Source organism: Dendronephthya gigantea, unplaced genomic scaffold (assembly GCF_004324835.1).
Source record: "Dendronephthya gigantea isolate DGI-Jeju-01 unplaced genomic scaffold, DenGig_1.0 000056F, whole genome shotgun sequence".
Lineage (NCBI taxonomy): Eukaryota > Metazoa > Cnidaria > Anthozoa > Malacalcyonacea > Nephtheidae > Dendronephthya > Dendronephthya gigantea.
In genome coordinates this window covers 1,146,377-1,163,017 of record NW_021163066.1, presented here as the reverse complement: position 1 = coordinate 1,163,017, position 16,641 = coordinate 1,146,377, and the positions used below count along the sequence as shown (strand labels likewise).

At 36.1% G+C, this 16,641-nt stretch overlaps 1 long non-coding RNA gene across 2 annotated transcripts; it reads left to right on the top strand.

Moving 5' to 3' along the window:
• Positions 1-983: 983 nt before the first annotated feature.
• LOC114529493 lies at positions 984-16,183 on the top strand. Of its 2 annotated transcripts, none has more exons than XR_003687632.1 (3): positions 984-1,224; positions 3,121-3,245; positions 14,684-16,183. It is a non-coding gene; the product is annotated as an uncharacterized LOC114529493 (long non-coding RNA). The 2 variants fall into 2 exon arrangements; XR_003687631.1 differs by lacking the exon at positions 14,684-16,183 and adding an exon at positions 4,149-4,664.
• Positions 16,184-16,641: the final 458 nt, after the last annotated feature.

The following is a 16,641-nucleotide window of genomic DNA, read 5'->3' as shown; positions in this document are numbered from 1 at the left end:
TACTAATTTATGGAATAATGAATTTATGACGTCATACCAAGGCCCCAGGGGCGGCGGAACAGGGGGTTAGGGGGGCTTTAGCCCCCCAGAAGTAAAAAATTTCATGAAGAATGCCAGAATGAAGAATGAGAGATGCTTTTTCAAATGTAGAAGATATCACTACACGCGCTGTGCCGTTTTCAGTTTGTGTTTGCCCATGAAAAACTACGATGAAAGCGACAAGTAAGACTCTGAAATGGCCATTTCCGAAGATCTAGAGCATTGAGATTCCAAAAAAATTATGTATTATGTTCCGCCGCCCCTGCAAGGCACCGACGCTGACCTTGTGTTGGAACAAATATTTTTGTACAAATTTCTGCATAAATAAATCGCTTTTACCATACTTTAGTCAAGGTACGTCTAGACGTTGTTTAATCCTGCGTGACGTCACGATTTTCAACAAGGTTAAAATGCTGACGCCATGAGTTTCGTATCTAGTCTTTTAACTATCCATGCTTCAACTAACAAAGGCAACATTTGTCTGATTGGTTGATTTTTACATTAGTTTCAGGCTTCTGTTCCAAGCGCGGGCAAAGCGTGAAAGGAAGTAAAAAACACAAAACATAGTATTTTTATATCCGGATTGTAGAAAAATCGTACAATGTTTTGGTTTGAAATTTATTTATTTACCCACATGTGATCGCCATGATTTTCGTAACGAAATCGATAAAAAACACTACAGGACAAAAACTCTATTAATAACAACTGATCATGTATCTTCTTAACTGAATTAAAATAGTAATTCTAAAGAAATTTCGCAGTAATTCGAAAGAACACACACAATTCACTCCCCTTCGACCGGCAGCCATATTGTAATTTCCATACTCCATATATAGCAACCGGGCAAATACGTCATGTTAAAAATCAACCAATCAGACAAATGTTGCCTTTGTTAGCCTGCTCGCAGACTGAATTACGGAGCCGGCCCCTAATCGAGTCTGCGAGCAGGCTAACGTAAACTGTACTGTGCCTTTGTAATCTGAGATAGCCTTCACGGCTTCACCCTTCAACCTATGGTTTTATCGTGTAAGTTTCAATGGCATGGCGTAGTCCTGTCTGTCCTCAGCATCTTCTGGGGAATCTCAGAGACCAGGGAAGACAAGGAAAAAACGCGACACAAATGGCGTGTATTTGGCTGGAGACGGATTATAGGAAGCATAGAAGGCCATAAGAAGGCCAGGGCAGGTATGATTTTTTGTTAAAATGTATTAAACGTAATTCTAGTCAGAAATATCGAGTGAATTATATACAGTCGTGTTACTCGTCTCAACGATTTTGATTACATTATTTAAATATGGACTATTGTAGGGAAGACGCGGAAAGGTTTTATAACTATCAACTTCGATTTTATCCGCAAGTACAAATAGAAATTATATAGCTACTAAAAACATTTATCTATTTGTATAAATTTAGGAGAAGTGTAAATATGTTAAATCTACCACGAAAAACCTACAAATATTTATGTCAAACATCTGTTAGAGGATCAATTTTAGAGTATAGAAATGCGTTGTGATTATCGGGATTTTACTATATTTTTCTAAAGCTATATTTCGTGGTATTCATTGGTGACAATGACAATTTACAAGTGAACCTTTTGAGCAGGCTTCGGCCCAGTGCTTCCACTCGCTGTAATCTTAATTTCCTTTTTCCTGTTTTCCCTTCACATTTCCTTCCAATTTCTTTCATATTTCCTTCTAATTTCCCTGGCAGTTTTATTCATAAATATCTGTATTTTTAGCCCTTTTATGACTCAGGGGGTTTGGTTACAAATGTCTCAGAATGCCTTTACACTTGGACAAATGTAAATTATGTAACAATCATGTAAAATTGGTATATTAGTAAATTTGTCACTTGTACAAGTAGAATACCAAATTGCAGCACATTATAAACTCCAAACAGAAATTAATCAAATCATATCATAAATTGGGTGAAAAGCTTGAAAATAAGTTACAGCATAGTGCCAGTAGACACAGTTTGACACAGTTTTGCATGCTTCTGTACAAGAGTTCACAACAAAATTCACAAAACTTTCTAAGCTCTAGTTACTAGCTCTGGTTTCTAAGCTCTTAGCTCTAGTTACCGGCTGTAGTTAATATATAAGTTACTAGTATATAGGCAAAATGAGTAATTGTACATTTTACATGTTGGCTTTGTGCTTGGTAGCACAAGCATGCATCATCAAACATTTGAGACTGACTCTCACTCAAACTATTGATTACAATTCTTTGTGTAACTCTTACAGGAACCTACCAATAGTTGATTTTGTATAAGAATTATTTGTATAAGACTCATATTACCCATGTCCTGTGGGAATTTTTTATCATGAAGTTCTCATTGATATACCACCTCCTAAGTAGGGTATTTTGCAACTTACGCTAGAATGTAAAAAAGTTGGGTAAATGTGAGTTTTCAGGATAATAATGTGTATTTCTATACTATTATAAATTTATTTCGGCCCAAATATGTCCCTAATGAAATTAGGAGGAATCAATACATACTGGACTAGCTACCATTGCCCATCATCACAAGGTTCAAATTAAGTTTGGAAAGGCAGTTCAGAGATTTATAATTGCATGGAAGTGTGGTATAACAATATTTAAAAGAATCAGTGGCATAGCCAGCCTGATGATGCTATGCAAATTTTATGTTATTATCATTATTCATTTCTTTAGAAATTCAGTGTTTTCACAGTCGATGAAAACCAAAATATTAGCATAGCATGACTAAATTGTCAGGCTGGCTACGCCACTGAAAAGAATCAACCTTCTTTTCACTTAAAATACTTCACAAGTCTTCTGGTCTCTTCTGTTCATTCTCTATTCCATTTTGTTGCTTTCAATTGTTTGCAACTTTCACTCATTAGTCTATTCTTTATTCTCAAGTTCTCTTTTATTCAAGTCTTTATTCTAATATTACTTTTATATCCTATTATTATGTCACAAGTTTAGAACTAGCATTAGAGAAACGTTATACAATATTTTTTTCAAAAGTCATATAAAAGTGAAGGTTTTACCTAAGAAAATAGATTTAGATATAATTATGTTTCTTCATATTAAAATTGTTTTTGTCATTCTTTTCTAGAAGTAATGGATGTCATTCATCATCTCCAAAGTTTCCTTCTTGTGTTTCTTGAGTATGTTGTTGATGAACTGTTGCAGATTGGGCATCATCTAATGTCTCTGGTATACCAGGAGCTACAATGAGAGGTATGATTGATAATTTCATTGGTGTACTGGAGTGGGTCTTGTCACCTTTCCTTAATTATCAAAATTTCATGCCAGTTTGGAAGGAACTGGCTATAAAATAATGTTAGTTTACCTTGTAACAAACTTTGTGAGTTGAGAGCATGGTCCAATGTTTCTGGAATGCCAGCAACTACAGTAGGAACTACAGTGAAACATATGATTGGTGAATCATAATGAAAACCGCTATAGCGGAATCAACTAAATTACAGTAATCAATGATTAAACCACTGGAAGTAGAGACATACTTCATTATTTGACAATATATTGAATATATTTTTGTTTCTGGTGACTATAAAAGTATATTAGTGTACCTTCTAACACACCGTTCAAGTTAGGAACCGTTGCCATTTTGAAGAGTGGAAACTAGTGACGACCGCACTGAATAGGTGTAATTAGTTTTTATCTAAAAATACACTGGCTAAAGTAACTGCACCCAATAGCTATTATATCTATGGCTGTACCTATAAAAAACGAAGCTAGAATTAAATAACTTCCGGAGGAACTTTCTTACTTCTTAAGGCGTCGCTTTCGACTCATGGATTTAAATATGAAATGAATGTAAACTAAAGTTCTAACCACCAATTTGGGGGCTTTTTGAGGCCCCTGCCTTGGTTTTCAGTATAGTGTATATCCAGTGTATTATAGATCAGTTTTTAATAAATTGAGAAGTATTCGAGCGGCGATCGTTAGTACGTAACATCGTGAAATCGACTCCTGGCCAATCCAATTTTGGCTGTATTATTCTTACAAACTACGAAGCTAAGCCCCGCATGACAATACTACTGTAATACTACTGTCAGTCCTCTTTCGACCCAGAATTCTTCAGTCCCATCCTCTTATTTTCAGATTTTTCCTCTCTCGTAGGGCCGTCCATATCTGGATAAAATGTCCAGTCAACAGAGATGTTGTATTGGCTTCAACAAGAACGGCGAGAAACCGCTCTCGATATGGCGAAGAAAACTGTGGAACTTAGGATGTTGGAGATATCTACGACAGTAAATAACGTTGTGTGAATGTGTCATTGTCTTTAATTTATTGTAAAGCCAGTCGTTTGTCTGAGCGCAAACTAACTTCTGGCGTTAATTATCCCTATTTCGTCTGTCCATTCGATTTTTGTAGTATTACTGTTTAGTATTCCCAATCGATACTATGTAGTCGATACCTATTGAAGTCATTCGGTTCTCTCCATTTCCTTTTAAACAGGGTTATTTATTATTAACCGTTTATTATTAACCGTTTACTTTTGTTTGTTGTTCATTCCAGGTCATCTGGAATGGTGGCTGAGGACTGGGACTGGGGCTAGTTGTCAAATAAAAATCCATTTGTCGGTTGAAACAACTTGAAATATACTTTATAACGGTTTCAAATTTATGTCAGAGCTATAGTTCTTATAACTTAACATGCATAATCACAAAATTTCTTCCAGTCAGTTCATATTAAATTATAATGAATAACATAAGATATAAACCATTTAATATTGCAGAATGGATTAGTATTTTGACAGACAACCCTTCCGAGCGCTGATTTACTAAAAAATGAGTGCGAGATTGCCTGCTATATGACGATATTTGATTAAGTTTCCCGTTTTTGTCTTTCTGTTTAAGCCGCTGTTTACATGAGTCCGGTTACCCGAGATTAAACGAAGCGTGAGATGATTTTGAGGTATTGAAATGAACAGATAACAGGATCCTGGCAGTCGTATAATCACCACAACAATAGCATGTGCTTGTTTGGTGTCGTAAAGACTTATTTCAGTACCTCAAAGTCCTCTCACGCTTCGTTGAATCTCGGGTAACCGGGCTCATGTAAACAGCCCCTAAACCTGAAAATGCGAGGGACATAGAAACCTTATCTCAGCTTGAAATAAAATAATAAATCCCAAAAGTAAATTAGCTTGCAGGTACACCACGTAAGTATTTAATACTGCAATGCTTTCTGTCCGTTAACCCGGGCCTTCATCAGTGCGACGTTAACGAAGAAAGCTTTGCAGAATTGAATACTTACGTTGTGTACCTACAAACTAATTTACTTATTGATGTCACTATACAAACATACAAGAATATTAAATCCCAAAAGATTTGAATTATTATAAATAGTAATAAAGTGATCGGTATAGACCTGTCCCAAACCCGTCTTTTCTTGTTTAGTCTTATGCCACGATGTTTTCATCGAGTCATTCAAACAAAATCACCCAAGTTCATTTCCTGCTGTTAACTGTGTCTCAGAATGTTGCGAAAAATCGAGTCCGGTACTAAATATGTATATATGCATGGTATTTTCACATCTCTTGCATTGATTTGTTGATTTACAAATGTAAACTCGCATAAGAAGCACAAAATTCATTCGTGTGTGTTCGCGTGTGTATAACTTGCAGATATTGCATTTAGCTGTGTATATTTTGTTATGATTAAGCAGCTAATGATAGCTGGTAATAGAATAATCTAGGTAATAGTATACAGGAATTGGAAAAATTTTGATCGAGTTCAACTCACACACAAGCGACGTTGTGGCGGTTGTGACAATATACACAAATTTTCTAAACACTATCCAGATTCTTGTTATTAAGTCAATCAGCGTGTTGATCAAATTTTGGTTACATAATTTAGGAATGAGAATGAATTTATCTCAGTTCAGTACAAAAATTCTCAAAAATGTCTTCAGTTTTGCATTGTAGTTAATTGCATTGTTATTATACAGTGGTGGCTCGTTCAATCATTGTAGTAAATTATGTTCTGTCATATCCCAGCATGCCCCAGCCTATATATGAATTGAAACTTGTGAATTGTGATGCATCCAAACGCAATAAAATCTGCAATAATTTGTAGTGATTATATCTTATATAATCATACCGAGGGGTAGCTTTTCAAGTCTCCTTGAATGTTGTGAATAACATTTTACCTAGCTCAGTATTCAACAACTATTTTACCACCCCACCCATTGAAGAATCAATCTTAAACTTGACTGAACAAGATTTTGAGGATCATGATAGTGTACTCGCAATCAAGGAACATCGTGATGATTTGTATTTCTCGTTCCAACCAATTAATATGGAGCTCGTTAGCAATCTGTTGGTAGACTAAGATTGCGTGAATAATCAAGCAAAAAAGACCAACTCTGTCGTTTTCCGTTGTCCAAAAACGCGAAGCTTAATTTTCTGCGCAATCGATGTAATTAATCAGTAATACAAAAGAACGTAAAATTATATAACAATTCGTTCCCATTTCTGTGTGACTGTTTTGTTTCCACGATGGTGCAATTCTAGTGTATAATAATGCACTTTTATGAATCAAGTTCAGAGAAAAGTCAAGCATTGCTCCTTGTCCTTGTGGAAGCATTGCTCCTTGTTCTTCAAGATTGCATAATGATCATTGATACCTGTTGGCTGTGGTTTGATATTTGCCTGGTGTCAACGGATGTCGGGGTTTTATTTTAACTAATTTTGGGAATAGGAAATATTCCAAATTTCTTACAATCTTGCAGGCCTCCACACTACAAAACCACATAGTACCATCGGTGGTAACAAAACAGCGATAATCTTTTGTGCTGGTTTTGACGCTAAATATATTTTCATAAACCTCTACTGCTTGAGGAGAATACTTCATTTTCTTACTGGAGAGTTCGAATGTTCCTCCCAACGCGTGACCGCACATTCCACATTGTGGTCATTTTGAGCATGAAGTATGCTGCATTGCAGTTAGGGCAGGAACCACGGCCATTGCTTTCAGTACACTTTTGAACTAAATGTTGTTAACAATTCGGCTGACTTCGTTTCTTGACTAGTTTGAATACGACTAGTTTGAATACCTGCATGGGTGTATAATGCCTTAAGGTATACTTTCCTACCCTTTTTGACAAAAATATTTAGGTTTGTTTGTGCAAGATTTTATCTTTGCCCTAACAGCTGGACATTGCGAAAACGCCCCATAAGATATTACATGGTTCTGTAGATTTTTTGATCAAAGTGCATTTGGAATTTATTTTATTCGCAAAGTGGTCATTAAATTGCTTAAATTTTGCATAGTGCAATTAATGGCAGGAAGAGCAGCTATATTCCTGTACTGAACAACCAAAAGAAAGGTCCTGTATGGCTGTTTCTACATTATACTTAATTTATTATTAGCCAGGCATTTCTAAAAATCCATGCTCAGCCTTTGTACTGGTAGCTTGAACATATAAATAAAATTGAATGTAGGAACGAATTTTTGTTATGCTGTGCCAATAAAGTTTGTGTAGTGCAAACAGGGCTGAAATATAACGTTAGTATAATTGTAAAGGACAATACTATGTATGCTATATAACAATATAACACCTATCATACCAACTAACAGCACAAACAAAATACACACATTTTTTCTATAACATGAATGCTGGCAAGTATCAAATGGTTTTAATATAGCCAATTATGTGTTTTGCTATAGATATTGATTTGCTAAATAAGATTTCTATAATATGAATGCTTGTCTGGAAAATAAATATCAATGCCAAACATAGTGCATTTAGTAAGTAAAGCCATAAAAGACAATTTTAACAATTTATATAAGTAATAAAAAATATATTTGATAGACTGATAGTTATAAAAATATATTTGATAGTGTAACGTTGAACCGTAAAACTGGGTGTGTCCGTGTCCCAGGGACCATTAGCAAACTAGCAATTGGGTACTTCAGGCTTGTACCATGTCGTCGTGATATCAATCAGTCCCACACCAGTGGCAGTGAAGTTTTGGAATATATATTTCCTTCTATGTACAGTTTTGTATATATCTCTCTCTCGTATATATCTCTTGTATATTTCTCTCTTACATGTAATTGTACGAGCGTTTATATAGTTCTCGCCCTCATTAAATCAGACGTAACTGGCACGCAAACTATGGTAATACAATCCGATCGTGCGATAACTAAGATAATGCTATTACCATAGAAGGCAATTCATTAGTTCGAGTTAGTGGGGTGTTGTTCAACAGTTCAAGCGTTGCTTTACTTGTACATCCAGCGCAATAGTTGTTCCTCTGACTTGCGTTTAAGCTGTGTTCTAGCGCTGCTAGAAGTACGTTACCGAATAAGTGCTGAGATTATGCATTATAGTTATACATACATACGTATATTCAAATCTACACACATTAACACCTTCGCCAACGCATTACGCATGTTGTCATCGCTTGCTAAAGTGTGGTTGTTATTCCGACGAATTTTATACCAGGTTCAGAAACTTGTTGAATATTGAGTATGACCCCAGGGGGGCGCCACATTTCCTAGGAAATATAGGATCTGCCCTTTGTGATGTTTATTTGGGGGGTGAGGGTTATAGCAAATTGATGACACTTGAAGACAAGAGCACACTGATGTCACTTGTCAGTGTTTTGAAATCCAGTAGAATTTAATTTGGCAGGGTTTTCGTAACAGCGATTGCCAATTACAGTATCCTCTATTATATACTATAATTCATATGATTTAGCATCATCCCAAAACATTTCGACCAGTATGGTAGATTTTGTGAAGGCAGATAAATGTAAGAGAGAAATAATTTTCAATTATTTTGGTTTTGTGAAGTCTTAGAGCATTTATACTGTGTAACTTTGAATAACCAAGCATGTTTGCAGTATCTTTGAAGCACCTTTTGATTAACTTTCCTGATGAAGGTCCTTAGATTGAAACTTCAAGTAGTTTTTTTGTCAATTTTAGGTATAGTTGTTATATCACATTTGATGAGCAATTTGGATGTACAGAAATGTTTGATATTTAAGATACCGGTTGCAGAAACACCATTTCTTGTTCCCTCTAGTCCATGAGCCAGGGAGATTCATTCGTTTTCATTAAACTTTGTTATTTATCGATTAATTTTGATAGCTACTTTATAGTAAATTTTTTTGAGACTGTTACCTAATGCAAATAAACCCAAAAATATATACAGTATATACAACTAATAATACAGCTGATGCCCTTTATAGTCTTGCCATATAATCCTGCAGAATTTGGTCATGCATTCTTGGGTTTCATGTGACGTCATAATTCCAGTGGAAGTGATGCCTTGAAATCAAGACAGTAAATTGGAGTGAGTTAATTGTTCACTGTATTTGTTGGCTTTGTGCTTTGTAGCAAATATATGCAATTTTGTATCATTTGCTCACTCCTGTTCAGCATAACGGTTGAAGCAATTAAGGTTGACCCCCACTCAAATCACTATGAAAACAATACCTGAAACCCGCCAATAGTAGTGTTATTAACATAGGACATTTAATATATATTGTTAAATTTTGCTCTCAAAGGAAGAAAAACACTATTGCCATTGGCGATATGCAACTGTGTTTAGGCAGTTTGGCTAATTTATTCAATCATGCAGCCCTTGCAAGCAGTTTGTGATTTTTTTGCCAATGTGGGATAAACTTCAAACATTTATTGGAATACATTTAAATCTTGTACATACATACAATAGGTCCAAATCCAAATGTTACAATTAAAGACTGACGATATATAACTTGTATATATAGTTCTGTACTGCATATAAATGAAATATTAAAGGTGTCACATAGTTTTTAAAACCAACTAAATTGTTACTTTTAGTTTGGACCACTAGTTGTAAAATTATTGTAGCAACATCGACCCGCTTTCGACCTTTCGTATTGTTTCCAATTATCGCATTTCATCATATAAATCAATCCTTTGCCAGTAATAACAACAGCAGCAATGCTGCCGAAACAATAATAACGACCACTACTCTGTAGACTGTAGTAACTATACAGTCAATCGATAGGCAATGGGCTATATCATTTAATATGCGTACCCCCCCCCCCCCTATCGAGGACACTGGAAATCCTCAGGTATTGGACTGTGTTCAGCCTGGAAATCCTCAGGTGTGGGTAGTTTCCAGTCTGGAAATCCTCAGGTGTGGGTAGTTTTCAGCCTGGAATTCCTCATGGTAAGCATATTATCAGGCTGGAATTCCTCAGGGTAAGCATATTATCAGGCTGAAATTCCTCAGGGTAAGGGGTAAGCATATTGTCAGGCTGGAATTCCTCAGGGTGAGAATATTATCCACCAGGAATTGCTCAGGGTAAGCATATCAGGCTGGAATTCCTCAGGGTAAGCATATTATCGACCAGGAATTCCTCAGGGTAAGCATATTATCAACCTGGAATTCCTCGGCGTAGGCATATTATCAGGCTGGAATTCCTCAGGGGCAGAAGTGCTGGAGACCATGTCCTCGATAGGGGGGTACCAACTTTAAATGGAATAGCCCAATACCAGGAATTATGACTTTTGAGCCAGAGCGTCTATATCTCTTTTATTTTGGCTTTTATAGCAAGTTCCACATTTCACCACAATATCATAGCGCATTTCTGGCTTTGTCAAGTCTATACCCAACCGCTGTATCCAATCAGAATAATTTCTGATTTCGATTATTAAGCGATTGTTTTCTCCACGCACTGATCTGGTTTCTGACTTTTCTACACTGATCGGGTTCTGATCTGGTTTTCTTGTTGGTTTTCTTGACAGAGCCAGAGGAATCGCGGGCTCGGGGAACGAGATTGGGCAAATTCACAAATTGCTGCATAAATTGCTGAGCGTGGCGTAATTGTAACCTGACTACCTGAGTGTAACACACTGGAATTATTATATAGCTCAGTGGTGTAACATCACGTGGCATTCTCGCATTACGGCATTAGGCAGATTTAGCTCGAGGACGCGAACGACAAAGAGGACGTGAGAATGGCGAATAAATGGCATGATACGCCTATATTTGGACATGCCACGCCATTTATTCGCCATTTTTACGTCCTCTTTGACGTTCGCGTCCTCGAGCTAAATCTGCTTATCAGCAGTTTGCGATTGGCGAAAACCCCAGAGAAATCAGCAGAGAAGTAACAATATATTGCCCAGCATTACAATTTACAAAATCTGAGTATGATGATGATTCAACAACATGGTTTTTATCGTTTTATCGTGTAAGTTTCAATGGCATGGCATAGAGCATCTTCTGGGGAATCTCAGACAACATGAACACTGTGCCATGAATGTAGACGAGGAAAAAACGACACACAAATGGCGTGGAGACAGATTGCCAGGGCAGGTATGATTTTTTATTAAAATGTATTAAACGTAATTCTAGTCAGAAATATCGAGTGAATTATATACAGTCGTTACATTATTTAAATATGGACTACTGTATGTATGGAATACGCGGAAAGGTTTTATAACGATCAAGGTTGTAAACGACACACGCAGCTAACTTCGATTTTATCCGCCAGTACTGTGTGAAATCAAATAGGAATTATATAGCTAAAACATTTATCTATTTTTATAAATTTAGGAGAAGCGTAAATATGTTAAATCTTCCACGAAAAACCTTAGTACAAATATTTTAATATGTCAAACATCTGTTAGAGAATCAATTTTAGAGTATAGAAATGCTCCGTTTTTAAGCCAGTCAGTATTGTGATTGCGTTGTGATTATTGGGATTGTACTATATTTTTCTAAAGCTATATTTCGTGGTATTCATTGGTGATCAAACAAAAATGCGATACTTTACATCATGAAATACAAAATACTACGTCAGTTGGTTCAGCACAGATCGATATTCGATATGCAGGTATAGATTCTGAGCAGTGCTTCCACTCGCTCTAATCTTAATTTCCTTTTCTTTTCCTGTTTTTCCTTCACATCTCCTTCCAATTTCTTTCATATTTCCCTCTAATTTTCCTGGCAGTTTTATTCATAAATATCTGTATTTTTAGCCCTTTTATGACTCAGGGGGTTTGGTACAAATGTCTCCGAATGTCTTTACACTTGGACAAGTGTAAATTATGTAACAATTATGTAAAACTGGTTTATTAGTAAATTTGTCACTTGTACAAGTAGAATACTAAATTGCAGCACATTATAAACTCCAAACAGAAATTATACTATAAATTGGGCGAAAAGCTTGAAAACAAATTACAGCATAGTGCCAGTAGACACAGTTTGACACAGTTTTGCATGCTTCTGTACAAAAGTTCACAACAAAATTCACAAAACTTTCTAAGCTCTAGTTACTGTAATCAAATGAGTAATTGTACATTTCACATGTTGGTTTTGTGCTTGGTAGCACAAGCATCATCAAACATTTGAGACTGACTCTCACTCAAACTATTGATTACAATTCTTTGTGTAACTCCACTTACAGGAACCTACCAATAGTCGATTTTGTATAACTCAAGAATTATTTGTATAAGACTCGTAGAGATTATCCATTGCAAAAGCTGAATTACAAAATCACAAGTTTTTTCACCCTTGTTCTGTGGGAATTTTTTATCATGAAGTTCTCATTGATACACCACCTTCTAAGTAGGGTATTTTGCAACTTACACTGATTATAATAATAATAGAATGTAAAAAAAGTTGGGTAAGTGTGAGTTTTCAGGATAATAATGTGTATTTCTATACTATTATAAATTTATTTTGACCCAAATATTTCCCTAATGAAATTAGGAGGAATCAATACGTACTGGACTAGCTACCATTGCCTATTATCACAAGGTTCAAATTAAGTCTGGAAAGGCAGTTCAGAGATTTATAATTGCATGAAAGTGTGGTCTAATAATATTTAAAAAAATTAACCTTCTTTTCACTTAAAATACTTCATGAGTCTACTGGTCTCTTCCATTCATTCTCTATTCCATTTTGTTGCTTTCAATTGTTTGCAACTTTCACTCATTAGTCTATGACTGATTCTTCATTCTAATATTACTTACATATCTTATTATTATGTCACAAGTATAACATTATACACTATTTTTCTAAGACTATATTTGTTCATATTGTTGTCATTCTTTCTAGAAATAATGGATGTCATTTATCATTCTCAAAGTTTCCTTCTTGTGTTTCCTCTGTTTCTTGAGTGTGTTGTTCTGTCCATTGGGCATCATCTAATGTTTCCGGTATACCAGGAGCTACAGTGAGAGGTATGATCGATAATTTCATCGGTGTACTGAGTGGGGTCTTTCATGCAAGTTTGGAAGGAAGTGGCTATAAAAGTACTAAAGCTACTTAGTTTACCTTGTAACAAATTGTTTGAGATGGGAAGCTCATCCAGTGAATCTGGTATGCCAACTACAGTGAGAGATATGATTGGTGAATCATTTTATCCTCATTCCATGGCCCCCTTGTCAAAATTTTATGCCAGTTTGGGAGGAGGGCTAAGCATTTTGAGTTTTGACCTTATAAATTATGTGAGTGGCGATTCTTTTGAAAGATGCGAGTTCCTCTGGTGTATAGTGGTTTGCTGACACACCCAGGACTGCTGAACAGGGGAGGGGTTGGTGGACAGCCAGGTGATAAGTGGACGTAATAGAATTATAGACAACCTAGGTGCGGGGTTCTGCATATATATATTTCAAGTTTCTAGAGTCTGAATTTCTTGATAATAAGAATAGCAGTCATAGAATAAGTCAAGCGGGCTATCAAGTTCAATAAAAAAACGGTGTAAAAGTATATTACTTTACCTTCAAATGAACAATTTGCGTTATTCTTCATTACGGAGCGAATGCAAATTTTTGAAGCAAGATGGCGCTTGAATCAGGGTTTAGTGCGCACTGCGCAATCCAGGTCTGTGGGCTTGTACCCAATCCAGGTTTTTGTTAGTTCATCTAAGATTCACTTTTGTATGATTCCACATCTATGAAAAGAAGGTATACGCAGAATCAACCTTGATGCGCGCAAATCTTAATATTTGAGACGCTATGTGACACAAGTCGTTTTTCACTGTGATGCAGTGCGTGCCATTTATCCCAACATACAATCATGCCTGTTCAACTTCTTCGAGCGCGCGCACACTGAAAAACGATGAATCAGTAAACTAGTAACACCTGGAACTATTACTCCGGGACATTCAGTCCAGGGGAGATGACGTCATGTCATTTTGGTGATTGGAAACTAGTGACGACCGCAGTGAATATAGGTGTAATTAGTTTTTATCTGAAAATACACTGGCTAAAACAACTGCACCCAATAGCTATTATATCTATGGCTGTACCTATAAAAAACGAAGCTAGAATTAAATAACTTCCGGTGGCACCTTCTTACTTCTTAAGGCGTCGCTTTCAACTGACAACTTTAAATATGAAACGAATGTAAACTAAAGTTCTAACCACTAATTTGGGGGCCGTTTGAGGCCCCTGCCTTTGTTTTCAGTATAGTGTATATCCCGTGTATTATAACATCAGTTTTTAATAAATTGAGAAGTATTCGAGCGACGCGGTCGTTCGTACGTGACATCGTGAATTCGACTCCTGGGCAATCCAATTTTGGCTGTATTATTCTTACAAACTACGAAGCTAAGCCCTGCATTACAATACTACAATCTTCTTTCGACCCAGAATTCTTCAGTCCCATCCTCTTATTTTCAGATTTTTCCTCTCTCGTAGGGTCGTCCATACCTTGAGAAAATATCCAGTCAACAGAGATACAAGAACGGCGAGAGACCGCTCTGGATATGGGGAAAAAACTGTGGAACTTAGGATGTTGGAGATACCTACGACAGTAAATAACGTTGTGTGAATGTGTCATTGTCTTTAATTTATTGTAAAGCCAGTGGTTTGTCTGAGCGCAAACTAACTTCTGGCGTTAATTATCCCTATTTCGTCTATCCATTCGTTGAGAATGGTTTTGCTACACGTCAAGTTACAGGGCAAAATATAATTCTCAATTTCAAAAAGAGCCATGCACCAATGACATTTTTCATGGCAAGTTTTATATGCTCTTGGATGCAGCAAAATATTGACAAGTTTTAAATGCCGAAGGGGCTGATTCAAAAGCTGTTCATGATAGAATTACTCGTATTTACCGGCGACCTGGAAAAACATACTGCCGTACCTACGACAGAATATTACCAGGACAAGACACTTGTATCATTGTGTATGTCAAGAAACGAACCTTTACGCTTCCAATTCTGTTTTTCGCTTTCAAATACAAGTGTTTAGTCGACAGCATTTTAAAATAAAACGTCGCTATGGTAACTGCAGTAAAGCTTCGTCATGGAGGCACCTTGAATGGCTTTAATGGTGATATGATTTTTACAATATCATGGTTACAAGATCTCGCATTTTAGGTTGATTGAATACTACTAGCATTAAATTATGCTCTGTAGGCAAACCTTGCAGGATTTGGAAAAATCATTACTTTTTCTGGGGAAGATTTTGATAAAGCCTTGTAGTATTTTGAATCAAGAAATTATTATATCGACTAGATATTTTGATGAATAAGAAATATTGCGTTACTTCCGGTAAATATTAAACAAAACTTTACAGATGATAGTCATGAGACGTGATCTACTTTGTGTTAAGTTTTTCGATTTTTGTAGTATTACTGTTTAGTATTCCCAAGCGATACTGTGTAGTCGATACCTATTGAAGTCATTCGGTTCTCTCCATTTCTTTAAACAGGGTTATTTATTATTAACTTTACTATCACATGATAAGTATTTGTTACGTGAAAAATGTAATGTTTGTTGTTCCAGGTGATCTGGAATGGCGGCTGAGGACTGGGACTGGGGCTAGTTGTCAAATGAAAATCCATTTCTCGGTTGAAACAACTTGAAATATACTTTATTACGGTTTCAAATTTATATCAGAGCTATAGCTCTTATAACTTAACATGCATTATCACAAAATTTCTTCAAGTCAGTTCATATTAATTTATAAAGAATAACATAAGATATAAACCATTTAATATTGCAGAATGGATTAGTATTTCGATAGACAACCCTTCTGAGCAATGATTGACTAAAAAATGAGTGCGAGATTGCCTGGTATATGACGATATTTGATTAAGTTTCCCGTTTTGGTCTTTCTGTTTAAGGGCCTGTTTACATGAGCCCGGTTACCCGAGATTCAACGAAGCGTAAGATGATTTTGAGGTATTGAAATGAGCAGATAACATGATCCTGGCAGTCGTATAATCACCACAACAATAGCATGTGCTTGTTTGGTGTCATAAAGACTTATTTCAGTACCTCAAAGACAAAGTCCTCTCACGCTTCGTTGAATCTCGGGTAACCGGGCTCATGTAAACAGCCCCTAAACCTGAAAATGTGAGGGACATAGAAACCTCATCTCAGCTTGAAATAAAATAATAAATCCCAAAAGTAAATTAGCTTGTAGGTACACCACGTAAGTATTTAATACTGCAAAGCTTTCTGCCCGTTAACCCGCGGGCCTTCATCAGTGCAACGTTAACGAAGAAAGCTTTGCAGTAATAAATCTTACGTTGTGTACCTACAAACTAATTTACTTATTGATGTCACCATACAAACATACAAGAATATTAAATCCCAAGAGATTTGAATTATTATATAAATAGTAATAAAGTGATCGGTATAGACCTG